Below are 26,417 nucleotides of genomic sequence, written 5' to 3' on the forward strand. Positions count from 1 at the left end.
ATACCAACTGTAGAGACATTAGCGTTATCTACCTAGCATGTCCTCCCCAACGTGTGTGTGTGTGTGTGTGTGTGTTTGTGACAGCTCAGACTCTGACAGATGTCAGAACTCCCCAGGAACTCCAGTTCTGTATGTTTTTTTCTCCAGTTCTTGTCTGTTTATGATAATGTGGAGTCAGAAGTTAAAACCTTAATATGAGCCCCATTTTTTTGCTCAAGTTGAAATATTAAGCTTGCAGATGAACCTTCACCTAAATTTGTGTGCATTAAAGTCATTCACTTTGTATGCAATCGCATGGCCCCCAAAGTTCTCTTTGTGTTCAGTCTGGAACACTAATATATCATCACCTTTTACAGATGTTTTGGTAACGTGTTAGCAGTTAGTTGCTTGTTTATCCATCCAGCAGATACAGAGCAACATTTGCATTATTCTGGGGTCGTGTTGAAACCAAAATGAAAAAAGTCCAATTTGTATCCTCATTGTAGTTCTGTTTTAACAACTCCAAATGGAAATATTTGGCTCTTTAGCTGCTAAATTCCACATGTGTTCACCAGCTAGTTATTGTGTGCCGTTTGGTGCTGAGCAGGTAGTGTTTAAAGGTTTATCTTAGCTTTTAGCTTGAAACAGCTGCCTGCATGTGGACTCAAGGTTGATGAAAGCACTTAACCAAAAAAGTAAAACCAAAGTTTTACTTAAAACATGTTTCTTTAGGCTTGCACCACTGCAGAACTTTTTTTTACAGAGCTCTAAAGAGCATTTTTACGAAAAAAAAATGTTCTTTGCAGCAGAGTCAGATGGTTCTCTGAGCTTTATTGTGATATAAAGAACCAAGCAATAGTGCATGAAATGTTTCCAATCAGCATAATTTTGTTTTTTTTCATAGCCACACAGGGTCATTATTGTATTTCACCAGGTGTCGTTTTTATATGAAACATATCAGATGGATTTTTGAATAAGTTTGGTTCTATGTGACCCCAACCAACTCATTTTACAAGAAATGTCTGTCAACCCAGCCTAGTCCAGGAAGAATGTCCGTGTTTGGACAATTCGGGCCCCACAAAATGAACTGAAAGAGGCTAAAACACTCCATACAGCTAAGGGGAACTGCAGATGTGGTTGATAATTCTCTGGGGGTTCACAGCTAAATCACCATTCACATATACCATTGTCAACACTGATTAGTGCAGCTTTCATGTCCAAAACGATTTTATTCCACTTTCAGCAGTTAAAAAGAGGTAGCTACAGTTTGAATGGACATTTCAATTGTTGAGTTGGTTTAAATCATACAAATATAAAATGCATTGCTGCTTTTATCTGATAGACTGTCATATATGACATTATATGGCTACTTAGCTTGTTAATTAACGGAAGCCAGGGAGAAAGACATTCATGCATATGTAGAAGCTTAATGAATATAACATTGTGTTGTCTAAAGCTTTATTTATATTTTTATTTGCGTAAGATGTGAACAGATAAAGGCGGAGCATAGAGCTAAGTTTCTGTATTGAAATGCAGTCAAAACTCATTTGCATTACAGTTAGAGTTATGGCAATTTAAGTTCAAGTTCAGTTTTTACAATAGCACAACCATAACTTTGGTTCATGAAAAATATACATACTCATTAAAGCTGATTTGATGTACTGTTGTTGTTTTACTGGTGTGTTTTCAGCATGTAAATGTGATAATATAGAGGGGCAATGTGTGTGTAAAAATACACGAAGAAAAAATTGTTCCAATTAATCTATATTGCATAAAAAGTAAACGTTATTTGCTCAAATGTTTGGTGTAGTTGTCATTCACCGAAGTGAGGTACAATGAGTCAGTTTGGATTTATCGCACATCAGCTGTAGAAAGAATCCAACTTACAACATATAGTATAGACTATGTACAAAACTCAGACAACCCATATTACTCTATGAGCTACTAAACAAACCGTACTATTGCTTATTTCCCAATAAAGGAATTGTGGCTGTCTGCTGGGTCTTTGTTGTTGTTTGTGAATAAAATTATTCATGGTGACTAATGTGCAAAGTGTCAAATCCAACGTATTGATTGCAGATGGATTAATTGAAGATGACATTGTGTGTTTTGGCGAGGGTACATTTATGGAAGTTCACCATTTATTAACGCAACGTCGACCCGAGGCGATGAGGTAATCTGTTTTTTGCACTCTAAATGCAGACTGTGTGTTAAATCCATTTTTTAAAAACAAGGCGGGGGAGAAAACAGCGCCCAGATTCTAATGCGGCTAGATTGACAGACAGATAAAGGGGATACAGTAATACAATGACAGCATGACAATCTTGCCACGCATTTTATGGTGACGAATAATCAAAAATCCTTTTATCGATGACACATCAAGGAGCATTTAGTTTATGCTTTGGTTAATCCTATTGACTATTTTGTGATTTCTCTCTCCCTTACTTGTTCCAATGTGCTATATTTGTCTCATAAATACTGGATATTTTGGCTTGACAAATTGCTATACAGACACAATCCTATTAAGGGATGCAATGTTGTGTTCACTGCCAGTGACATTCTGTTTGGGTGTTGCATTAGAGACTATGACTACTGTACTGTGTTGTCATTAATGGATAATAAGAGTATTTTGTATTTTTAGACATTTTTCTCAACACACCACTATTTTTCATTATCCCTAAACAATCGCCACTGCAGATCTATGTTGTTCTAATGTGCCACAAGATCCCTTTCGTCAGTCAGTCAATCAATTAAAAAATCTTTATTCATCCAGCACTTTACTGAAGACAAGTCCTTTAGAAGAGACTGAATCAAAGAAAACACTATATAAGAGAACCAGTTAATATGGGTTTTAATAAGGAAGATTTTACTAGTCAGGATAAAATGTCAAATAATCAAAATACCAGGTATTCAGTCAGTCAGTGCTATCTGGACAAGTACATGGATCTATATTGGTAATTCTTATTTGCAGTATTGGAGAACTATTTATCTAAACAACTGCAAAATTGCAGAATCTGAAATCCAATTTCAATATAAAGCAATGGTGTAAAAGTGTACCGCACTTTTAAAGCACTGTGTGATGTGACTTGTGAAATCTAATAAATTGCTTGAAGTGATGTCACTTGAAGTAAGCATAAAAAAAAAAAAGGAAAATCTGTCGTCGAGTTAGAACGAAGTGAGCTTTACCAGAACTCTGTAGCCAGCTCCTCATCTCTGCTTGAGGCTCGCAGCCCAAAGCTCAAGTTGCACTGTGGGAAATGCTGCAGCGGATAAGACACATACGTCTGGTGTGGGAGACCCGGGTTTGATTCCCACTGTGACATCCATCAATGTGTCCCTGAACAAGACACTTAACCCCTAGTTGCTCCAGAGGTGTGTGACCTCTGTCATATATAGCAATTGTAAGTAGCTTAGGATAAAAGCGTCAGTTAAATGACTAATTATTTATTTATAATAATTTCAATGTCGGCACCAGGTTTTGACAAGGTGTGTGCAAGTTATAGAAGTTATAAAGAAGTACTTTTTAAATACAAATAATGTGCATAACAAGTGACTTCTAATACATTTTAATACAAGTTAAATATAACATGGAGATGATAGTACAAATACTACTATTAAGTAATCTAATCAACCAGTCTAACCTATTTCCATAACTAAGCTTTTAAATGTTGAAAACACTACATTTTAAAATAATTTAACATTACTTCCGCAACATGGCATAACACAAACACCAGTCCCTTTATTGTCTACTTGTCCTTAATGTTGTATGGGTGTTACCAAGATGGGTTTCAGACTTTGCACACATTTCCTGAATTTTATGTTGAATGATTGACATTGTTTCCTACTTTATACATGACCCAGAGTTGTGGTAATGTGGCAATAAATAGAAGACAAAAAAAGCACATTACAAACTCTAAAAACTACATCAACCCAGTGTGCCACCTGCATTTCACTTCAGACTCTCTACCTAACATTATATCCATCACAGAAAGTAGAAGGCTGCAGCTGCAGGTGGTTTTGAAGCTGTTGTGGGTAGAAATAAACATCTTGACAGCTTGGAAACCACCCTTGTTGTCTTTGTTATAGGGAATCTGGTCTTTAAGAACACTTTGTGATATGTTTTGGACTCATGTCTCGCGTCTGTTTTGACTTGGACCTGTCTGGATAATGTCTTTTGTAAAGATGTACAAAATGAAGAAATTTAAATTATGTTGTTTTTTTCAGTTTAAGGAATTTCTTCTGTTAGACACTATATGCTTCTATGCATTCAAAGCTAATTACTATTATTACTATCATCTCTTTAAAGTTAAAGTTAGGCTTTGTATCAATATCAATGTTCCTGCTTAACTTTCTTAAATGTATAAAATTTGGCTTCAGTGCATTTTAAATTTTTTCCCAGGCCTTAAAATTAACTGTAGACTATCAATGCCAAACTGGTAGCCGAGTTTGAAAACAAAAACTCTTTATTAAAAATTACAAATTTTTTCCCCGTATGCGTTATGTATGAAAAGACCCAAAATGAACAATGTAAGCGGACTACTTGATTACTTTAAGCAAAGTATTAAAACAGCATCTGTATAGGAATGATTTTGCCCCGAGCTGTTTGATCCATATAAGTTGCTGATCACTGTAACCATGATCAAGCGCTTTCCAATGTATGAAGCACTTTGACATTAAACTGTTTTTTGGTCCTTTGATTCAAACTTTAACTGCAGCCTTGATACACAGTAAATTTGATTTAATCTATCCATGTTGTTCTTATGGTAGCATTGACCTTCTCACCACCTTGACAGGCGACAGTCTCTGCTTCGGTCACAAGCAGGAGGAGGTGGTAAGGTCCTGGAGAGCATTATTGAGTTTTCAGTGACATGAATTATGATAAATTATCGGTCAATAATTTAACACGTGTGTCAGATAGAGTATATTTACAGGACCACCTGGAGTTGCCTGAATAGAGGTTACACTATAGGGAGTAAATAAATAATACAGCTTTTTTACCAAGCGCTCTAATACCATTAAATATTCAGCTATTTGGATGATCAAATTTGCTGCTAAATTACAGCTTCCCTGTTGATAGGACTGGGAGGAGAGGTGGCCAACGGGTGCTGCAGTGGGAACTTAGCCAGAGTGGGAAACAACACAGTCATACACACACTCACAGACACACACACATGCTATAAGACACCCATATGCCTGTCTGTGTGAGCTAGAGTTACACACAGAGAAGCACACAAATACAATCTGTATATACACAATCACACAAGTGCAGACACAAAAATACATAAGCACACACAGCCCCAGGTGGCACATGCTGGCATACGCTGCCTTACCTGATGATGCTGTATGCATCAATGAGCGCATCCAAAATAATCCAGTGTTTACCCGAAGAGGGCTGGTTGGAGTTCAGATTCTGTCTGAATATTTCACATTAGGACGAGGATTATTTGAGAAATAATATATGTATAAATACATTCCCAGCCATCATGTGTTTCTCTATTATAAAATATAATACAGTGCTGTGACAAGCTTCATTTTCTCCAGGCTCTGCCCTTTGACAGACTGGTGGAGTTATTAGTATTAACCACTGTTAGAATCATCGGCAAAAAAAAAAAAATTGGCATCCCTAACCATGATATGAGAATTGGTAAGCAAAATGAGAAATGAAGCAATTAGAGAGGTTCACATACATTATTTAGCGCTCATTAGCTTCCTGTGACACTGTAGGCGCCACACCAATGAAAAGTGTTGGCCAGGCTCAGGCAATTAGTAAAATTAGTGGCACAGGATTTGGCGTTGATTCAGGCCACATGGCCCAGAAGATACCAGACTGGTGTCAGTCGTGTAATTTATAACTTTGCACATGAAATAATAGGATTGAAAAATCACTGGGGGTACCAGTGTGTCAACCTGTATTACCCAGGCGACAAGGGTTGTCCCTTGGACAGAGTGAACAGCAGCAGCCTCCTCTGATTTTTAGTGAAGTGCACGGTGCAGTCGGCCATTTTGTGTCTCTCTGAGAAAAATAGAGGACAGAGGTCCAAGCGGATGGTAATTAGCAGTCTGGGTTGTGTTTGTTTTCATTTTGCGCATGTTTGTGCTGATAAAGTTTGACTTGCCAAAAATCCCAGTCCCGTGTTGGATTCCGCTCAAGCTGTTCCCCAGCATCCTTCAGGAACGATGGGAAATCTTGTACACTGCCACTGGTCACAGCACAAACAGACGGTGGTAATCAGTGATTAGTGGACATGTTACAGTATACAGAGATAAGCCCACACCCCAACCCTTCAATCTGAATCAATAGCACCACATGAAATACATAAAATGTACATGTGTGGTGGCAGATATTTTGTTAACCAGCAAAATAAGCACTAAGGGCTTGTAGCAATCTATTTAGTAACTTAAATTATGTATGTATTAACTTGAAAAGGAGTAAAAATAAATACATTGCTTTTGGTCAGAACACAGACTAAAGAGGCTAAAGAAACACAAAGCCATTTTGTTAAAACAGGCAATTTAACAACACAGTTTTGATCCCTTTAGGTTTTGAGCTTAAGGTCTGCGGCCAGCTTCAAATGACTGTAGGTCCACATCCAACACCGGAGCGTAGCTAAATAACATTTTGCAGCCTATTTATCATTACAGGGGAAAAAAGGAAGGCAGAGAACAAGCAAACCAAATAAACAGGTGTTGTGTGCTTTAGAAAAAGCTAATGCTAACGTGTTCTGGAATAGAGAGGCATAATTATACTGTGCTGGATTATGGAAAACATTGTGCATGTTAATTACACCAGGTATGCTCATTGATTTTCTGTTATAATACTTAAATGTGTCATTAATAATTCATTTTCCTGCCAGCCCATTCCATTTTTCATGCACCTGTGTTGTTGATGTGAATGACGCTGTGTCATTGCTGATGATGGCTATGTAGTTCATCATGGAAAGTAATTTCTGCAGTGACACCCACTTATTTGTCTTTAAGGAGCCACTGACAATGTCCATATTGTAAGAAATGACTCTCCACTCAGACTGCATGAGAGCCATCTCTTTTTTTCTCTTTGAAAATCTATGAACTTTCTGAAAAGGCTTTTATTAGTGCATTTGCTATGCAGCTAAAACTTAAATAGGGTAGTTGTCGCAAACGAGTGCCTTTATTTGGTCAAACTTACAATCACAGTCAATAAAACTGTCAAATTATCTTTTTCCAGTTCTTGTAGCTCTCTCAGGCCAAAAGACATTAATGAACCGTTCAATTCCCCTGAGCTGCTGCTTCAACAACTTGGCCTGTGGACCTGACTTCTCTGCTTGCTGATTTTCTTCTCCAAGATCAGCGTTTGATGAAGACTAATTCCCTTGTTCTCTTCTTTTAAGAGCACACATCCTTCTCCTGTCATCTTAAAGGACCGCATCCCTGAGGGGGGGATCTGTCAAACAATAGTAGAGAGACAAGCACGACAAGTAAACAAACCCAGAAACAACAACAGCGGCCACGGGCGCAATCAAGTTTGTCCTTGAATTTCCACACCTGTGAGCGCTGAACGTAGCAGGGCCATTTGTGAATTGGAGAGAACGCGACATGTTTGTCCAGCATCAACTCGGCAGCGTGTTTATCCCCTCGTTTTTCCAGCATTGTTTGTCTTTTCTTTGTGGCACTGAAATGCTCAAATTGCATTTCTCAGATGTTGGTTCCCTGGAGGTGTGCGCTTGTCGGCAGATGTCTGCGGGAAAAGCGAAAAAGGAAGGGGAGAGGATGAGGGACTGGAAGAAAGATAAAGAAAACAGGAAGAAAGAGAAGAGAGCGTGCAAGCAAGAGAGATCTCCCACTCATTCTCCAATGTAGCTCTGAATTTATGCTGAAATGCTTCATCTGCCATATATGCTCTTTAGCAATGTAAATGCATGTTGATGATCTTAGATCTTGCAACAATATGGCACATGTGTCTTATACCGCAGAAAGTTTTTCACAATTAGTTGTTTGGCATAAGATGATAAACTATTCACAGCTCCTGTGAGCAACGTCCAAGTTATGGAAGTTTACCACAAACATGCATTTTATTTATTTACTTTTCCCTGAGGTACAACACTCTGACAAGCAAACTCCTGCTAAAAAGCATGAAATACAGAGCTGTTTCCCTGCAATAATAATTCAATTTTGCTTATTTTATTTGTTCATTTATTTATATTACTTCTTTTTCAATCAAGGAACTAACCTTGAGATGAGCATAACTGCTAATAAGTGCTATACAGTACAGTTGAATCCCCCCCCTCTGCTTTGAAAGAGGCTTCCTCTCCAGGCACTGAATAGCGTATAATAGATATTGAACTGTAAATTTGAATTGAAAGCTCGGGTCATTGTGCCTCATTGACTTTCGACCACAAAAACCAAATGATGTCTTAGTTGAGAGAAATATATCAAAGGATATCAACAATTACGAGTCATAAACACGCCTGGAGACGTGCCTGGCGGGTGTATAGCAGCGGGAATTAGCATGTTGAGCTGATAAATATGCATGTAAAGACGCTCCCAGGGGAATAACACGCATGTGATTGATAGCTTTGGAATTGAAGGATGTGTAAATTCCTTTTATTCTAGGGGTTGTGCTGTTGTACCACCGAAATACATAGCACTTGTTAAAAGTTTTACCAACTTTATAATCCTTAATGCCACATCTGTTTGCTGTCTTTATAGCGCCTGTAAAACGTCATTAAATTATTACCACCAGCTGGCCTCATTGCACAATAACCTCACTTATCTGTTATTCTCTGGGAATACTTTTGATTTATAGACCCTCTTAGAATAAATGATATTTTATACATATGTATATATAAATAAACAAGGGGAAATGTGTTCTCTTAAATAATTCATGAGTTGTACTTTGAATAAGTTACTTAGTAGAAGTTTTTTTTTTTTCCAGCAAGTATGAAAGAGGTTTTTTGTGGCAGATACAGAAGACGTTTGATTCCAGTTTAGACGGCAGAGCAGGTTTGTTTACTGAGAGGAATCCTTCTAAAATATTTTATTGGATTAAGTGTAAAGAATTTAATTTTTAAAAATTAAATATTGCACAAACATCTTCACAATAATTGGGTTTCTATAAACAGGATTTTTATAAACATGGTTTGCACATTTAAAAATTCTGTCTTGTTGTCATTTTCATTATCACCATTATTAATTAATTTAGTGTAATAAAAAAAATTAATTGAACAGCTGACAGTTGTTGAAACTAAATGTAAATAAAACCTCTAATAAATGCAGGATGTTTTAAAAAATAATATCACATACAGTAGTCAGTTTTCAACACTGCTTCAAATCCAACACCTCATCACTCAACTCTAAAGAATTCCAGCACCCCCTAATGTCAATATGAAGCTATTGAAATTAAATGGAAAAAATGGACAAATTGACATTATTTCAGCACACAAGTACTCTAAGAAAAGTGGGAAAATCTAAAGTGATATCCAAACACACAAATACAGCTCAGGTAGAGGAGTGATCTCTGTGGCTATACTGGTGCTTATAAATAGCACTCGCCCTGGAGTAGCAATAAAAGCTGTTTGCGTAGCTGCTATATGTTTAGTATGTAATGATATATTATTGCTCTAGGTAGTGGGAGCATGTCCTATGTGCTCGGTCCTCTTGGGTATAATTGCTTCAGAAGAGATAAACTGGAGGGAGAGAGAGCAGGAGAGAGAGGTGAAAAGAAAGGGAAGCAAGACAAGATATTAAAGATTAATAAGGTGTGTGTGTGTGTGTGTGTAAAGCTGTAAGAGTGATTCTTTTCATTTAGCTATAGTCTTTTATTTCCCATTGTGCTTGTTTTTTTTGCTCACTTTGAAATTCAGACTATTTGGAGAGACCCTCTAAGGCCTTATTGGTGCTGCTGTGTAATGCAGAACATGCAGAATTTCCAAGCTATTTTAAACCACGTTATAGCTGTCAATCATGAGAGCCACAACACTGGACGCAATGGTGGGAATTAAATGTATTTTTTTTGTGATCATGTTTAATAAATGAGACTATTAATTAATACATTTCCATGACAAGAGAAATTCAATATTTTACAGTTTTTAGTTTTTATTTGCATTTTGACGAAACAGAAAGCATTACCTTTAGAAAGAATGCACAAAATGCTTTCAAGGGACAAACCTGTAACTGTTCCACTGATAACTAATAGTTGAGTTTGCACCTACTTGTGTCTAACAAAAGCTGTCTTGGCTTAGGGGCACATTTTATGATCCATAATTACAGTAAAATAAATGTATTTAGTGATGTAAAACTTGTCTCTCAGATGCAGTAAATGAGCTACAGTGTTGTTGTTTTTTCATAACAGATTTACTGTAAGTCTAGTTTTTAAAGTACATGTACACAAATATGTCCTTTTTCAATGCAAGAAAAGGAAGTGTGAATGTGTATTATGGTAGCGTACTGCTTTAAATTCCAATTAAAAAAGTAAAGCATGTGCACACATACAGTATATTCATGTACATACACACACACACACACACACACACACACACACAAACGGCGAGAGTATCAGTGTGAAGCTCAGAATAAAGGAGCCTGTGAATTTGGCCAGGTTTCCGTGTCAGAAGCAGCCTGTATGTACATTTGCGTTCGCAGGCTTTAGAAGGCTCTTTTTTCACACCCTGCTGTTTTCCCCTGATAATTTAATGTCCATATTCTTCTCTTCAGGCATTAAAACCCTCTGAAGTTCATTCTCTGCCTTTGTACTCTATGAGGCTGCACAGTGGGTTTGGGAAACACACACCACACTCAGTAGGTCCTCTGTTGTATTGCCTACCGAGTGCCCAACCAATTACCAAGTTCAAACACACAGTTATCACTGTGTTTTTGCTGCTATCCTCTGATTTGGCCAGTGTTTGTACCAGACTTTTTTTCTCTCTTTTCAAGTTGAGCTTCTAATAGAGATGGATGCTGATCATGGCATGTTACTTATTCTCACAGATGACAAGGCAAAAATTCTAACTTAAAACTCCTACTTGTAGAATACTGACTACAGTCTATCATTCTCACATTTATGTTGACAGCATAGTTTCATGTCAATAAAACTGGTCCAGTTTGGTTGCTTTCTGTGTGTTTACTGTCTTTAGTTTTAAGTGGTGTACATACAGGACTGATTAACCTACTAACACAGGAGGAGCATTAACCAAAACAGTTTTAAAACGTTACTCAGAGTTACTCAAAGTTAGTCACTCTTGAAGATATTTTCTGTGTGCTCTGACCAACCAGTGTGTCACCCTGATTGAAATGATATAATGGACAACAAGTCCTCCAGGAATAGCACCCCTACCGGTGGCGTTTGTCCATGCCTCCCAAAATGGCAATTTCACAAAGGAGGTGAACACCAGCTGCAAGCAGATCGGCCGTGGGTTCATCAATTTTACCCCCATTCACGTTAGCGGAGCGCTAAACCGGTTAGCCTGCTCAGCCGGCAAAAGTCAATACAGTGGATGCTGTAGCGCTACTGCCGACTAGTGTTTGGGGGTGTAATTGCAGGTTGATGGACACACGGATGCACAAGTATAAATGCCTGGCTACCCTACGCAGGAGTATAAATCATGCTTTAGGTTTAGGCACACACCCTGTGAAGGTTAGGGTAAGGATTTAGAGCTATGGGGGGCTGTCGATGCTTTTAAGACTAACATAGTTAGCTAGCTAATGCTAATGCTAATGCTACAAAACTAACGTAGCTAACACTACTTAATTTTATTAAAAAAACAAATCAATCTTGTTTCACATGGGAACTTGTTCATGGGAACCTGAAATGCTGTTCTCCCAAGTGAAAGGTGGCTAGGTTGCTGACCTTCCACCCACAGCTGAATGTAAATGTAGTAAACTTGAATGTATTAAAGGGGCTATATGTAGTTTTTTTTTAATGAAGAGAATCCCTTGTTTATTGCCTGTATGTGAAGGGATTGTAACCTCAGACAGAGTGTGCCTAATCCTAAATATAGACTCCGGGTCGGATTTTCCGGGAATCCATTGGCTGTGACTGCATGCATGGTCCGGAGCCTCTTGCCTTCTGACCCTGTACCATACACACAGCAACAACACCACAGCTAACGAGATGGAGTCAGCCTAAACCAAAAAACTACCAGCTCCCAACCCAACACAGACTCCAACACATAATCCACGTGAGGATAAAAACCAACAACAAAGTGTCATGTGCTGGAGCCCTTCAGGCTAAATGAGAATCAAATCGACTTTGGGTGAAAACAAGGTCAACATCAGAAAGGCTATAGTCACAGGAAAGAGCTCTGCTTTGTTTTGAAACCCACAAAACCGACTCAGAGTTGGCTTTCCTCCTTTCATTCCTTGGACAGGTAACTAACATTATTGCAAATCATGTGAAATATATTGTGATTTTGTGTTTTAGTTGGCTCAAGATAAGGTTAAGCATTTGCTAGCGTTATCCTGTGCAAAACACTATAGGCTTTCACATTACTTTACCAAGTGTACGATCCATATTACTATCCTGTGTACCACCAGGATTATGTCAAAGTGTCAATTTTAGCCTGCAAGAAATGATGTAACGGTACAAAGCAAATGTGGAGTTTGTTTTTACTAGCCTATAGTGATGCAGGCAGGGGCAGCCAGCTCTCGTTAGCACACATCTACCATTGTTTGCTTCGTACACAGCTTCTTCACCGTCTCAGTTGCTGTAACTTACGTGACCCAAATAATAGACAATAATGCAACATAACAGCGCAGGACAACACCACAGTGGAAGATCCATCCACTACAGTAACGTTACTTAGTATGGTCTAACTGTTATAAATTGTGGCAACAATCTCATTTGCAATATTCAGTCCAGCTCACTAACCATTTCATTATCATCCAATACAGTTGGCTGTGCTGTCATTGCTGAGCCTCTGGTGAAAAAAACAGAAAGAGTTTATGAAAAGGGGTAGGGGAGCTAACGCTGATGTATCACATTAAACAATATTCATTTAATATTTGTAAAATATTTCCCATTAAAATGCTGGCATGGCCAGATAATGCTTTGGAGTCTAAAAGCAGAGAGATGCTAAAGGTGCGATCACACTGATACCATGAGGCAAAATGTACTCCATGTGCTGTGGGGAAACACAGGCAGGACAGGAAATAGTGTGGGTAGGTTAATAAGCATAAACTGTAGAAGCTAGCATGGCTAGCAGGCTAACAGCTTCATTCCACAAGTTGTAAATTATACTCCCTTTTATCAAGCACTTAAATGACATTAACCTGTATTACTGTCCTTGCACTCACTGCAACCAGCATCACTGGAGCCTGCATTATGTTGTACAATTAGATAAAGTATATAAAATAAATAAGTGCCTCCTGAGGTCAGTCCCACCCTGACTCTCAAATTGGCTGGTCAATTGAGAGCCTCAAACAAAGACCAGACATCTCACCCCGTTCCTCACAGAAATTGATGGGGAGCCAAGTCTGGTCTGACTGCATTTAAATGTGTAGGCTATATATTTGAAGTGGGCTATGCAACACAGAAGCAAACAAGGAAAACAGAAAACTATTTTGGAGTATGCACTGGCTGTGTGACCACGTAAAATGATTGCAGGTGGGTTTTTTTGAGAGAACCATCTCCTGGATATGTGTAGTTATGAACAATTCTCTTACTTTCAAAGGAAGACACATCATAGTGGCATTATATACATAATCAATGTCACACAGAAGTAATAAGGAATTTAGGAATAAGGAAATTAAATAAAGCTCAGGTTAACAACATTCTCTGTGTAGAAAGCTTAAGTTCAACATGAATGCAGAACCCCAGATCGTCCACTCCCTTGTCCCCCATCAACTTGTTCCTTTGCTCCACGACACAAGCCTCCTTTGAGTACAGCAGGTTTTTTATTCTTCTTCCTCTGTGTGGTAAAAACGTTAATTTTGTTAGAGAAGGGTAGCTCATGATTTCCCCAGAGAGGCCCACATGGCCTGTAGAGATCTACCTGTCAGCACACCTGGGCTCCTCAGCACAACCCAGTCTTTCTTGCTGACTCTACCGCCTCTGTTTACAGAGACGAGACATGAAAAATGCAACAGAGGTTGTCGTCATCCAGTGTCAAGGGGTCCAGGGAAATCACCTGAGCTAAGACAATCTAGCACCAGCATCTATTCTGGAACAATATTAGTAAAAACTGGTTTCCTCTTCCGGTGAATGATATGTCTCAGGAACAAAATTTTTGTTTTTTTTCTCCGCAGAAAGCACAAAAGATGGATTACAGGAGAATCAGGCAGCACTGAATAGACCATTAATTTGATAAAGCTGAGTTTGAATGCTTATAAAACTAAGTTGACAGCCCCAGGGACTGTGACAGCTTCTTCAATTAACAATTGATGCTTATATAAGAACATCCGTCTGTAAGTTATTCATGATTCCTTATGCCAGTTGTTGTCATAAATCCATATGTATGCAAGTTAATAGATTTCCGCTGCTGTATGACAAGATTTTCCTTCTCCATCTGACCCTGCCATATGCCATAAGATGTCTCTTTTGTCCATATTCACTGTCTAATTATTTCCAGCCTGTTTTGTTTTGAGAATACACCTGTGAAGAAAAAAAACTGTACACAAACTATTAATTGTGTTTATGTTTATACTTGAAGGCTTACCTAGTCCTTTATACGTTTATAATAATTAATACAAATATATTTTATGAAGCTTGGGTTTATGAAACCATTTTAATATCTGTTGTATGTTGAAACGTTTACATTTTTTTTAGCCAACAACTGAGATTTATACTGTCCATTAATTCCAAGATAACAAAATTCGGTCCTCAAACATTTTAATCGCTGTAATTTAAAGGACTGGCCTTTAATTTTATTGTGACCACTTAAATCTTATGTATGTTGACACACATAATTCACACACATGATTCAGAAGACCTTTTCATTACATGTCTGTGAAGATTCTCAGTAATACAGGTAATAGTAATCCAAGGAGGGTTAAATCAAGGTCAGCTGGACCTGGACTATATGGTGTAAAGAGGAGTGAAGGAAGCCATATAAACCAAAGTAGAGAGTACATCTCTCAGCAGGTCAGGGTCTGCGACACCACTTATCCCCCTCAAACAAGGCTGTGCTTTCATCCCTTCCTAGGACCTCAAGTGGCAATGCCAACAATGGTCGTTCACATTTGGCGTGACTCTAATGACCACAGTGACTGTCGTTACAACAGCCAGGAGCACTAACAACCAAGTGGTATCCATCACCTTGATAACGACCCCACAGAGGTTGAATACCTGGGATTCCCTGACAGTCAGTTCAAACTGATAAAGCCTAGATTAGAGGCAAAACACTTCAAGTACCTTCAGCCAAATACAGTCGTCCCTGATTTAACACTCTTTTTTTAAATTATTATTATTGTATGCGTTTCCGAAAAAGCTGACTGCAATCCTCTCTGCCTATAAGTAGACTTTAACTAATCTGTAGAGGTCAAGTTTCCAGGTGACTGAGTGGAGCATGACAGAACATGTTAATGTTAAAACAGGAAATGGAGTAAGAAACTATTTCACCTTTTAAAAATCAGCTTGTATCTAACCAGAACTCACTTTTCTTGAAATGAGTGCAATATTAGCATGCCAAAGTCACCATAATCAATTCAAATCAGTTAATTAGATTTTTGTTTGCAACATGGACAACACAGGATTTTTTCCAAAATGGACTTCAGAAAACATTTATAACTTTGATGTAGTTTTGTGTCAGTCTGTATTAAAATACTAATGATTCCATGAATTTCAGAGTGACAGCAGTTCCCAACATTGTGTTGTATTTTTTAGCGGTGAAGTAACGCCTTATGATTAGATTTAGATTGCAGATATTACCTTTAATCACTGTTTTTTTACCAGATGCATGAGTTAAAACGTGAATATCAGCATTCTGGGGAGCAACCTGTTTTTATAACTAAAATTCTGGAAATGTAACTACAGTATTTTGGAGATATAGATTTTTAACATTTGGATATACAGTGTTCCCACCACCATGAAGAGACAAACAAGCTGTGCTAAGTGAAACACAGGCATTAACATGATTTGTGTTTGCAAGTTCATATGATGACAGAAGGGTGGACGCTTTTGATGCCCCCCATCCTTCACTACACCCACCCAGCCGCATATTAACTACATCTCATGCCACTAACAGCGTATTGATTTCTCACCCCCCCCCCATCCCCCACCTCTCTTCTCTATTCTTAGGGACATCATGTCACAACATGAGCATTTTACTATTTAGTGTGAAAGAAAAAGGAATTTGACACAGTCACCTCACACATTACTAAAGCATTGAGTTCACTAATTGCAGGTTGAAAAGTGGCGTAGCACTTTATTAACTTGAGAAATGTGATATGTGGTGAAAGGTGTGAATATTGAAACATAAGGGAAGAAAGAAACAAGTAGTCAAATGTGCTGCTTTGTCGCCATATCACTGAACTGTAATATAATAAAATCAGCTTCAGGTGTTCAGGTCTTATGAAAGCAAATGTTAAAATCGTTAAGGGACTTTTGACCTATTTCCAATCCATTAACCTATCAAAGTAAAGCAAAATATAGAAGTAACAATTAGGCTTTTATGTAACAAAGGTGGTTTTTCAGGAAAGCTTGGGCACACGCACACCATATTAAGTCCCAAGACCTCTGGGGGAAATAACATACATCAATGCAATGTGTTGGATTTTAACATTTCTGACTTTGGCACCCCTATTGTAAGTGTCAAAAAAGTGCTATGGCAGATAGCAATGCATGCCGTTACGCCAGGAATCCACTGACTCCAGCTACGGCACATTACGGCTGCTGCCACGGTTTTGATACGTCCATAACGATAAGTCCATAAGTCCACTGCAAGCGTCTCAGAAGCATTTCAGCAGTAGAGCATGCAGCCTGCCCCACATTATTTACTTGCTATTAATTTGTCCTTTTTGTGCTTCTACTACCTTCTTTACAGCTCTGTGTGACCCTGTTTTGTTCCATCAAATTAAGGCTGCATTTCCCACAAGGAGTTTTTCAGAATCAGAGCATTTTACCCACCTGATTTTGCTGACATGTTTAGATTTTGTTGATTTGGTAATCAGTGTTTGCATTTTGTGCTTCTACTATGCTATTATGATTAATGAGCCTACGTACTTAAATGATTGTTTTTTGTGGCTGCGATTAGCCCCGGCAACCGCGGGGCAGCCATAACGCCCTGTAGCCGGAGTCAGTGGATTTTAGCCATTAACGTCAGAGGCTGTGTTTTGTCCCGGTCCATGTTTACTAGGAAGCTGCTGAGCCCGGTTTCATTGCCCGCATCACACTGCTCCAGTTCTGGTGCTCATTGCCAGCCCCACTCCCCATCCTGAGTCAGAAAGCCTCCTCATCTGGGCGTTCCAAAACTCCTGCACACAGTCCGGCCAGAGTTAGCTTATTTGACTGCTAACTGAGCTAAATAGAAAGTAATCTTGTAAACATATTACAAGAAAGTAAATTCTGTGTTGCATCAATACTGATACTTTCGTCCCAGTGACAAGGCGCAGCTCCTAAATGAAGTTTGAGCGGGTTTTCTGTGACAAATCACTAATGAAAGTTGCTTGACTCTTCTCATTAACTAATGGTTTTTTGACTATTATGGGTCAGCCCTTCAAATTTCACCAAAATTGACTGAGTCAGTTGGCAACATTAAAAAGTAGAAGACTACCAACTCACTAATATTAGCCTAATTATAAACTGCATGTGTGCCCTGTGAGAATGTAAAGCATAAAGGGCCTTTCAGACACACCACGACACTGGCACCGCTCTGCTATGAAACCTATTATTTTCATGGCTTGTGCTGTGCTAGGGGGTTTGTTGCTGCATTGACCAATGCGCAGGGAAGCACTTGGAGTGCTCGCGCGCACACTGTGGTCAAAGTTTAACCCAGCAGATTTGCTCAAAACCCAGCGCCCAGTGCATCGCAAATCGCTTCCTATTTGAAAGGGCCTTAACAGAAACTATACTTATTCAAAAAATATGCATATAGTGGCTTTAAACAATATGATGTACATTGATGACATGCCTTGTGTAGATAGTATTTCACTCTGCATTCGCTGTGAAATGGTCACATGATCCAAACACAGCAGAGCCATGTTGGATTCTGTGTTAGTGTTATATGATCTATGTTGTAAATTACTCTCGTCAGATCTAATGAAATGCTGTCTTTAGTGGATACAGACCTTCCAGCAGTATGATCAGCTTGTTAGCCATGTCTGTTATGATATTATCCCATGTCAGCTTCACTCAACAAACAGTCACATCATTGCTTGTATGAGGACTCAGTAGTAGTGACAGACTGAGGTCACGGAAGGGTCAGATGTTTAGAATAAAGTCATTTCAATGTGACTTAAAATTAAAAAGTACTGTACATATTAGGAAATAATTTTAGCCTCTGCAAATTTTCAACTGACTGAAATATTTCATAATTACATCCCTCTTCAAATTATTTAGTTTGGAAGTTGCCTGGCAGTGAACCAACAAACAGGTTTTATTGCACCACAAACAGAAGCTTTTTTTCTCTCCGAAAGAAGCAGCATCACCAACTTTCCAAACCGGGTGTAAAAACTAGAGCGTGACAGCTGCATTTAAATATGAAATAGCTGCAGATTTGGTTTCAGACACCTTGTACTGTGTGCAAACAAAGCCACGGTTTCCACCAGAGAAAAGAGAATGCATTTAAAGCACCTCTTTGTCGTTGTTCAGAACTGTGTTCCCTTTGTTTCCATTTGTCTCTTTTTTTAGGGGTAAAGAATGGGATGAAATATTTTTAAACAGTAATTACCTGGCTGGGATCCGACATGCAGGGATTAATGGGTGACTGCGGAGCACCAGGTTCGGCAGTGTGTTGGAAGGTAAGGGGTGTGTGGGTGTGTGTGATGGAGTGGCGGTGGTGGCAGTGAAGGGGGGATGCCGAACACAGAGAACCAAAGACTGGCAGAATTCTGCTGCAAGTGTCTTTTCTTTATCCAAGCTCAAGTCACTGCTTCACGCCAAGTCCGTCACAAATGAACAAGACAGATTTAGCCCTCTCGCCTCATCCCACTCCTTCCAAATCCATTTGCTAAACGTCTGTTTTCATGCCTCCTGAAACAATATTGTTACATGTTTAGGGTTATTTTTACCTTCTTCGCTCTGGCCCACTCTCTCGCACAAGTCGAATTTTTACCGAGGAGTTAGGCAAATCTGCAATCGTGCTTTGTTCAGAACCCTGTTTTGAATGTAATTGACAATCACAAGCAATTTCCGATCAGTTCATATCACCACAAATCACTTGAAACTGCCTGCTCGGCCAAGCTTACTTTGCCGAAGTTGAAGAATGCTGCAGTGCACTTTGTGCTCAGAACTCAATTAAGCATGTCCTTGGAGTACAATATCTCTGGATTCTTTAAGTCGTTTGGATAGTGCAGAGAGACGGTGAGGTGCTCTTACAGATGGCGTGCGACTCAGACTGTAATTAAACAGATCAGTGTCTAATACACATTCTGATATTCAGCAGCAGTGCAGCCAAATCTCTACGGGAAGAACTTCCCGAGGTTCTCAGGTGCATCTCAAGGTCGCTGGAGTCACTGCTGATTCTATAGTTTATTACTCTGAGCAGCCATGGCTACGTAATTTATATTTGTACTCTTTTTTTCTGTTTTCATGACTTCTGTCGCTACAGCAGTGAATTGGGCAGACATAGCATTTGTTACTGTTTTACTTTGGCTTTGTGGCTTCTCTGTTGGGAAACTGTAGAGCATTTGGGATATACTAAATAATAAACTCAAATGCAGCAAACAAAGGAAATTTTCCTTACAGTGTCAACTCTATTCTATCATCCTGTTAGCAATGTGTTTTGACTTCACTTTAAATGCAAAATTTCATTTGTTAAATACAATAAACTTGTGAGAATTTGTTTTGTTGATTGCAGAGCCATTTTCCCCCAAATAAATTCTGATACAAAAACAGGACCTATCTGAAATGATGCTTACAATTTAGAGACTGGTTGGTGAATGTTGGTGGGGAGATTTTCACAGTGCGTCTATTTTGGTATTTTTTCATTTATTTCAACCTTTTCTTACAAAGTTTGTGGTAGGCCTATACTAACAGTCATCTTGCTTGCACAACCTCAACTCAAAAAATATAGGGGCCAAAGATATGTCTTGCTTTGCATTGACATCACACTTTCTTTTGAAAAGCGGACAGACTTCTTCCTTCTCTGAGTGAATGGCTCTTTTAAGGCCTTGATGAGATGAGTAAGAGCCAACTGCCATGACTGTGTGTCATAATGTGAATAATCTGTATATAATAAGCCCTCAAACACACACCTTTTTAATGTAATATCAATGCGAACAACAAAGAAGAGGGCACGGAGCCCATTATGAAACCAAGTTGATAAAGTAAACATTACTGTCTAGCTGCAAGATGTCTATGAAGATTCTCAGTCATCCAGGTCATAGTTATCCAACGAAGGTTAAAATCAAGGACAACTGGACTTGGTTGAAGATACTGGAAGACGTTTCGTCCCTCATCCAAAGGACTTCTTCAGTTCTGACTGACTGGCAGGGAAACTCAGCTATTTAACCTCAGTGGGGTCGTTATCCCGGGTCATCGATACCGCTGGTTCGTTAGTGTTCCTGGTTGCTGTGACGACAGTCGTTACAGTCGTTAAGACTACCTGTGGCCAAGACTGATACCAACAATGGTTGTTCAGTCTTGTCCACAGGTAGTCCTAACGACTGTAACTGAAAAATAAATATATTATAAACTCTTACAAATAAATAATAAATTAGTAGTAATTTAGCTAATGCTTTTTATCAAAATCGACTTACAATTGGTATATACTATATATGTCAGAAGTCACATGTCTCCGGAGCAACTAGGGGTGTCTTGCTCATATCATATTTTAGACTGTGCAATGGTTTTAACATTACATTGCCTCTACCAATGCTATACTTTGCCTAAGAATATATTTTATTTTGTGTGTTTACCAGAGTATGCACATGTGTACTGACTGGACACACACACAAAAACAATATACAAAACAATAATTTTCAATAAATATGAAAAGAGTAATTAAAGTCAAAATTAGTTGTTGTTCTTTCTGTGGACAAAGCAGTGGTTGTCCTGTGTGAGTTTGGTAGCTTTTATGTTGTTATATTACAGTAATCCATGAACAGTCTTGGGCAGTTTATGAGCGATCAGTGTGTTTGCATTGGCATCAACTTGATTATTCTTGGGGGTTGCGACTTGAAAAAGTTGAGAACCACTCCTCTAGTTTACCACAGTTCTATGAAGTTGTCACAGCAGATAGACAGGGACATATGAAATTATTATTTTGATTTATGAATACACACAAAATTTTGGAGCAGAAAAGTGCAATGGTGCTAATTAATGAATTAGAGTCATTTTACTACAACAAATACAACATGTGTGTGTGAAACTTTTACATGTAAGTGAATATTAAGTAAGATCTCCAACATTTAAGTTTGTAGAACAGCTCCTTTACAGAGAACTCAGCTGAATTGATCCTAATACACAGACTGACATTGTGTTTTTTTATTAATCATGTAACTTAAAAAGCTTTATTTGTGTTGTTTGTTGAAGGTGAAACAGACCAAGGGGCTTGATATAGGGCAAACGAAAACTGACAAAAGCTTTCTCCAGATGAAATGCATATGAAGCACACCAAAGCATGATGCACTTCAAAAGTCAAGGTTACAACTTAATGTCTTTTTCATCTGTAATTCCAAGCTGATGAATCAAAGCTATTAATAATTTTACAGTTACTTTAAATCTTTATTTTCTTGGCAGAATTTGAAAAGACAAAACAAAGCTGCTGAACAGAGGGAAATCAAAGCACATATGGTTGGACTGTGAAATTGTCTTGCCTGTCATTTGAACAGAGCCCAGGAGGAGTTTCAAGGTTGCTGAATGCTTCATGAACTCTCCAAAATGTAACAGTTGCTGTTGCTGAAATTCTGAAAATACATTTGATGAAGCAATGTCATATGACATTTTAGTTTGTCTATAGCTTAAACTTCAGCTGATTTTCCTTTAGAGTTTTACTTTACAAAAGCAATATGTTTTGTGTTTTATAACCATCAGTGGCAAAAAAAGAAGAAGCAGGTTTTAGTAAATCAAAGTAGTTTAGTTCATTTTTTTTTCATCACAGAAGCAGGATAAATATTCTGGATTTATATCAGGTGATAAAGCAGCAAGTCTCATAACATGCTCCAATAATCTACCTGCTCTAATTACAACAGCAATCATAAAATGTCACAATGAAAAGCAATATAAACAAAGCATATCATTCAAGACAACAATACTGCTCTGATTAATATAGCAGTGATGATGTTTGAAGTCATTTCTATATTAAATGTAGATACCCCAGAGTAAAAAAAAATAATGTCAAAACTTGTACATTGAATTTCAGAAGTGATTTTACTCTATGTGTTAATTTATACAATTTAGCCTGAAATAAGACACATTGTTAATGACAACAGACAAAAAGTGCTTAATTAGGACAATGGAAAAGATAGTGTCTGACACAAAAGAGGAGACAGATATTTTTGCGAGCAGATAGGCTGTTATCTGACAGGCTTGATGATAAGATCACAGTGAAGCCTTAAGAAATTATATGTTTTAGGTAGGGTGAATCAAGATCACCATTAATGTGATCGGTGCCATATGCCAGTATGAATCTAATAGACTGATAATCTCGCGTCTCACTGCTGGCGGAACCAATCTGTGTGCGATAAGGAGCTCACATTTGGGGCTGCTCAGCTGCATCATCACATCGGACTCAAACGTGAAAATATCTCCCATTAGGATCTGAAAACAACAAGGAGAAGCAAGCAAACCGAAGAGAACACAGGAGATGTACAGATACACTGTGGGGAGTGATAACATCTACGTCTGCTTTGAGCCGTGAAGTCACCTTACTCACGTCCAACTGTCAACACAATGTTTTTTCAACTTGAATCTAAAAAATAAATCTTAAAAATGTCATGTTTTGTATGAATGCAATTATGAGGATATTTGAACATCTTTAACGAAACATAAATTAAATGTATAGATTTAGTAAACAATCATGTGTTCTCGATTCTTTATACCTTCAGGTTCACTTTCACATTTGATATGTTTACATTGCTGACCCTTATTTGACATTTTCTTTGATATGATTGAACAGAGCAGTTTCCCCCTTCCCTTTCTCCTTCTCCATTATGGAAAAATTATTAACATCTGCTACACAGACATCAGGAGAAGTCATGCATGCCTTAATGGCCCCTTGTTTAGTCATTTATGGGTAAGCATGTCATTATTTCAGGATTTATGATCAACCAGATAGAGAATGTATTCTCCCTGAATTTCACCTAGCAATTATTTATTTTGATTTTTATGGCAACAAAGTTTCCTATCCTCCCTCACTATCCAATTAATGCTGATGATCGAGCATGTCTGAGTGCTTTAGCTTTTGTTTTTATCTGCATTTATGTCCTTTGTTGGAATGTAACATTTTGTGATGAGCCTGTTTTGGATAAAGCAGTATATCAATAAGTTTGGAGTGAAATGTACAGTATATCCAAGGACAGCCAAATAATTTAAACTAAGCCTCTGAATAATAGACCATCAAACCAGGTTTCTCTGTGTTGAGTTCACCCAAATCACTAAAAGGCATTGTCTCACTTACCCATAGACTAATGTAGCTATGCAGATGGTTTGTTTCAGTGCAGAGATTTTTCAATATCTGAATCCCAAACCTTCAATCAAAACTGTTTACAGTGAGCTTTGTGGATAATCCAGAGGACCATAATGAAAATATGTCATTTTTCAATGCTTTGACCACCACAAAAGAAAATCCGTTCACCTTCATTGTATTTCTATGGAGGCACATTTTTATCTACATTAATGCCACCAGGGCTAAGTAACAACATATGGTTCTTAGTGATCTAAGTGAACTAACCCTTTGAAGCTACCTTCAACAAGTGAGGCTCCAATAGAGAGGAATATTTAATCTCACTTAAATGTTATCCTGTACATTTAGCCTACTAGCCCAAATGAACTTCAGCCTGGCTGACTCCTGCTTTTTCCTGTCGGTGGCCTGACCGACATCAGCTCCTGGTCCCCTGTCAGCTGCTCTGCTCCTCATTTCCTGCTGGTGGCCTGGCCACCAGAAGGGTTCTGTCTTTGCTGCTGGCTGCCAAGGAGTTTCCACCTCGGCTGCCGGCCTCTAGTGAGCTTCCCCTTCACCACCGGCCACCATAGGGATTCTGCCTTCATTGTTGGCCACCAGAGGAGTTCTGCCTTAGATGCCAGCCTCCAAGCTGGACTAGTTTTTTTTGGTTGTATTGCTTGCCTGTTTTTGACCCTTGTCTCCCTCACCTTACTGTAAGCCTGTACCCCTTTTGTTTGACAATTAAACCCACTTAACTGAACCTGTTTTGCCTTGGTGTTCTGCATTTACCTGTTCCTCACTTTGCAGGCACTGTTACAACCCAGCTCGTTAGGGTAGGGCAGTAACAAGGTATTTGGGATTGGAATGAAGGTGGTAAAGGACAACTGAATTTAGGTTAAAGTCAAATGTTTAATTAAGTGATTTGTGTCAAGAAAACACAACAAAAGGAGGCTATATAGGTACTGACAAAAAACAGAAACAAAAAGGAGGGATTGTCCAAAGACAGCTCTCTACTCAAAAAACACTGAACAAAAGGAGGTCAGTACCTACATGCTTTACAAGAATGCAAAGTAACCAAACAGACAATGCTCAAACCTAAAGAGTGCCACTCACACTATGTGGCTTACAAGGGTTCTAACTGACGGAAGCCGCTTAGGCAGGCAACCGACAGAAACAGGTAAATTCCACACTCAAGAAATTCACTATTCACAAGGATACACAACCAACAAGGAGGCAAACTGATCACTGGCTCACAGTCGCCTCGAACTGCAGCAACACAAACTATTTGTAGGCCAGCTGGTGTTGATTTTTTTATTTTTTATTTTTTTTATTTAGAGAAACAGGGACAACGTACAATAAACATTAACCTCAAAGGGGAAGATGCATTGTACCGGGTTTTAGCTCAGGAGCTAATTTTCACCCGTAGTCCCTGGGCAGGCTGATGTTAAGTTAAGATACATAAAAAACATACATGAATAATAAGATTTACAATGACAAAATAAAAATGTACAACCAATTGGCAAGTCCTGGTTGGCAGGTTCGGTCGGATCTTCAGCCACACCAATCAGACGCCAGCAAACAGCAACCAGGAAGTGGGTGGTTCCAGGTCCAGAGAAACCAATCCTCAACAGGGACTCGCAGCTGGGATTTGCATACCGTTCAGAGAACTCCAGAACACAACTACTACTCTAAGGCAGCCAGCGGCGGCCGTAACAGCACTAACTTTCCAAGTTGCCGAGTAAATCTTTAAAAATGACTAAATATACAGCATGAAGACAGGCCCAGTAGGAGATGACATGAGCAAGTAAAAGTTATGCAGCACAGGTTATTGATATGTACCTTTCCCTTGACACACACATGCATGCACACACGTACACCCACTCACACTTACACACTGGCACACATCCTGCAGTCACAGCATCTTGCACAAACCTTTCCTGACATTCTGTCCCTCTGCCTTGGAGCAGCCCTGAGGAGGCTGCCTCAGATCAAGGTCATCAGATCACTCAGTGCCTAAAGTTGCAGCTAGAACAGTCAATGAAGTTGTAAAGGCCCAAACAGCCCTTACATCTACAGATGACAGGTTTCGCTCCAAAATGAGAATTGACATAAAGTGCAACTGCTGATTCAAAATGATTGATAGGATAAAAGCTAAAACAAATGACTCCTCTGAAGTTGCTAAACACAAACATTTTCGATTCCAAAAAAAATTTCAGATGAATTCCTCAAATCATGTTTGGCAAGTTGAGGAGCACAGCCCGGGCCTCCCTCTGACTTGAACCAGAATGAGGATGCACAGAGGGTGTGTGGGGGGTATCATCGCAAAAGCCACCATCTGGTGTAAGCACGTGGTGTTGCTCACCATGACCAATTGTATCATTAGATTATTGAATAATTAGTGGAGGGATCATGTCTACCCAGAGAACATGCCTTTTAAGTGTATTAGCGTGTGTGACTGAGGTCTTGATCATAAAGAGCTACATAATATGTGCAGAAATATGTTTGGGGAGAAAAGTGGAAACTCTGAGCAAAGTTTGAGACAAACAAGCCTTCGAAAACTCAAAATGACAAACAACTTGAGTAGGTGTCAGCCTTTTTAAATCTAGTTTTTACACTATTTAATTTTGTAGTAAAACCCTTAATATGAGAATCTAAATCCCAGTTTCCCTCTGTAGTAACCCTATCTGCCTATGAGTTTCCCCGCTGAGCTGAGGGAGGACTTTAAATGAGTCTTACGTCGCTCTGGGCAGTGAGGAATCTTTTATT

At 38.8% G+C, this 26,417-nt stretch overlaps 1 long non-coding RNA gene across 1 annotated transcript; it reads right to left on the reverse strand.

Annotated features, from left to right (window-relative positions):
- Nucleotides 1–7,107: 7,107 nt before the first annotated feature.
- On the reverse strand, nt 7,108–11,412 carry LOC123969024. The gene is made up of 3 exons (XR_006824610.1): nt 11,288–11,412; nt 7,501–7,693; nt 7,108–7,399 (listed from the first exon to the last, which is right to left on the reverse strand). It is a non-coding gene; the product is annotated as an uncharacterized LOC123969024 (long non-coding RNA).
- Between the last annotated feature and the right edge of the window lie 15,005 nt (nt 11,413–26,417).

The sequence above is a fragment of the Micropterus dolomieu genome, linkage group LG03, assembly GCF_021292245.1.
Source record: "Micropterus dolomieu isolate WLL.071019.BEF.003 ecotype Adirondacks linkage group LG03, ASM2129224v1, whole genome shotgun sequence".
NCBI classification, from domain to species: Eukaryota; Metazoa; Chordata; class Actinopteri; order Centrarchiformes; family Centrarchidae; genus Micropterus; species Micropterus dolomieu.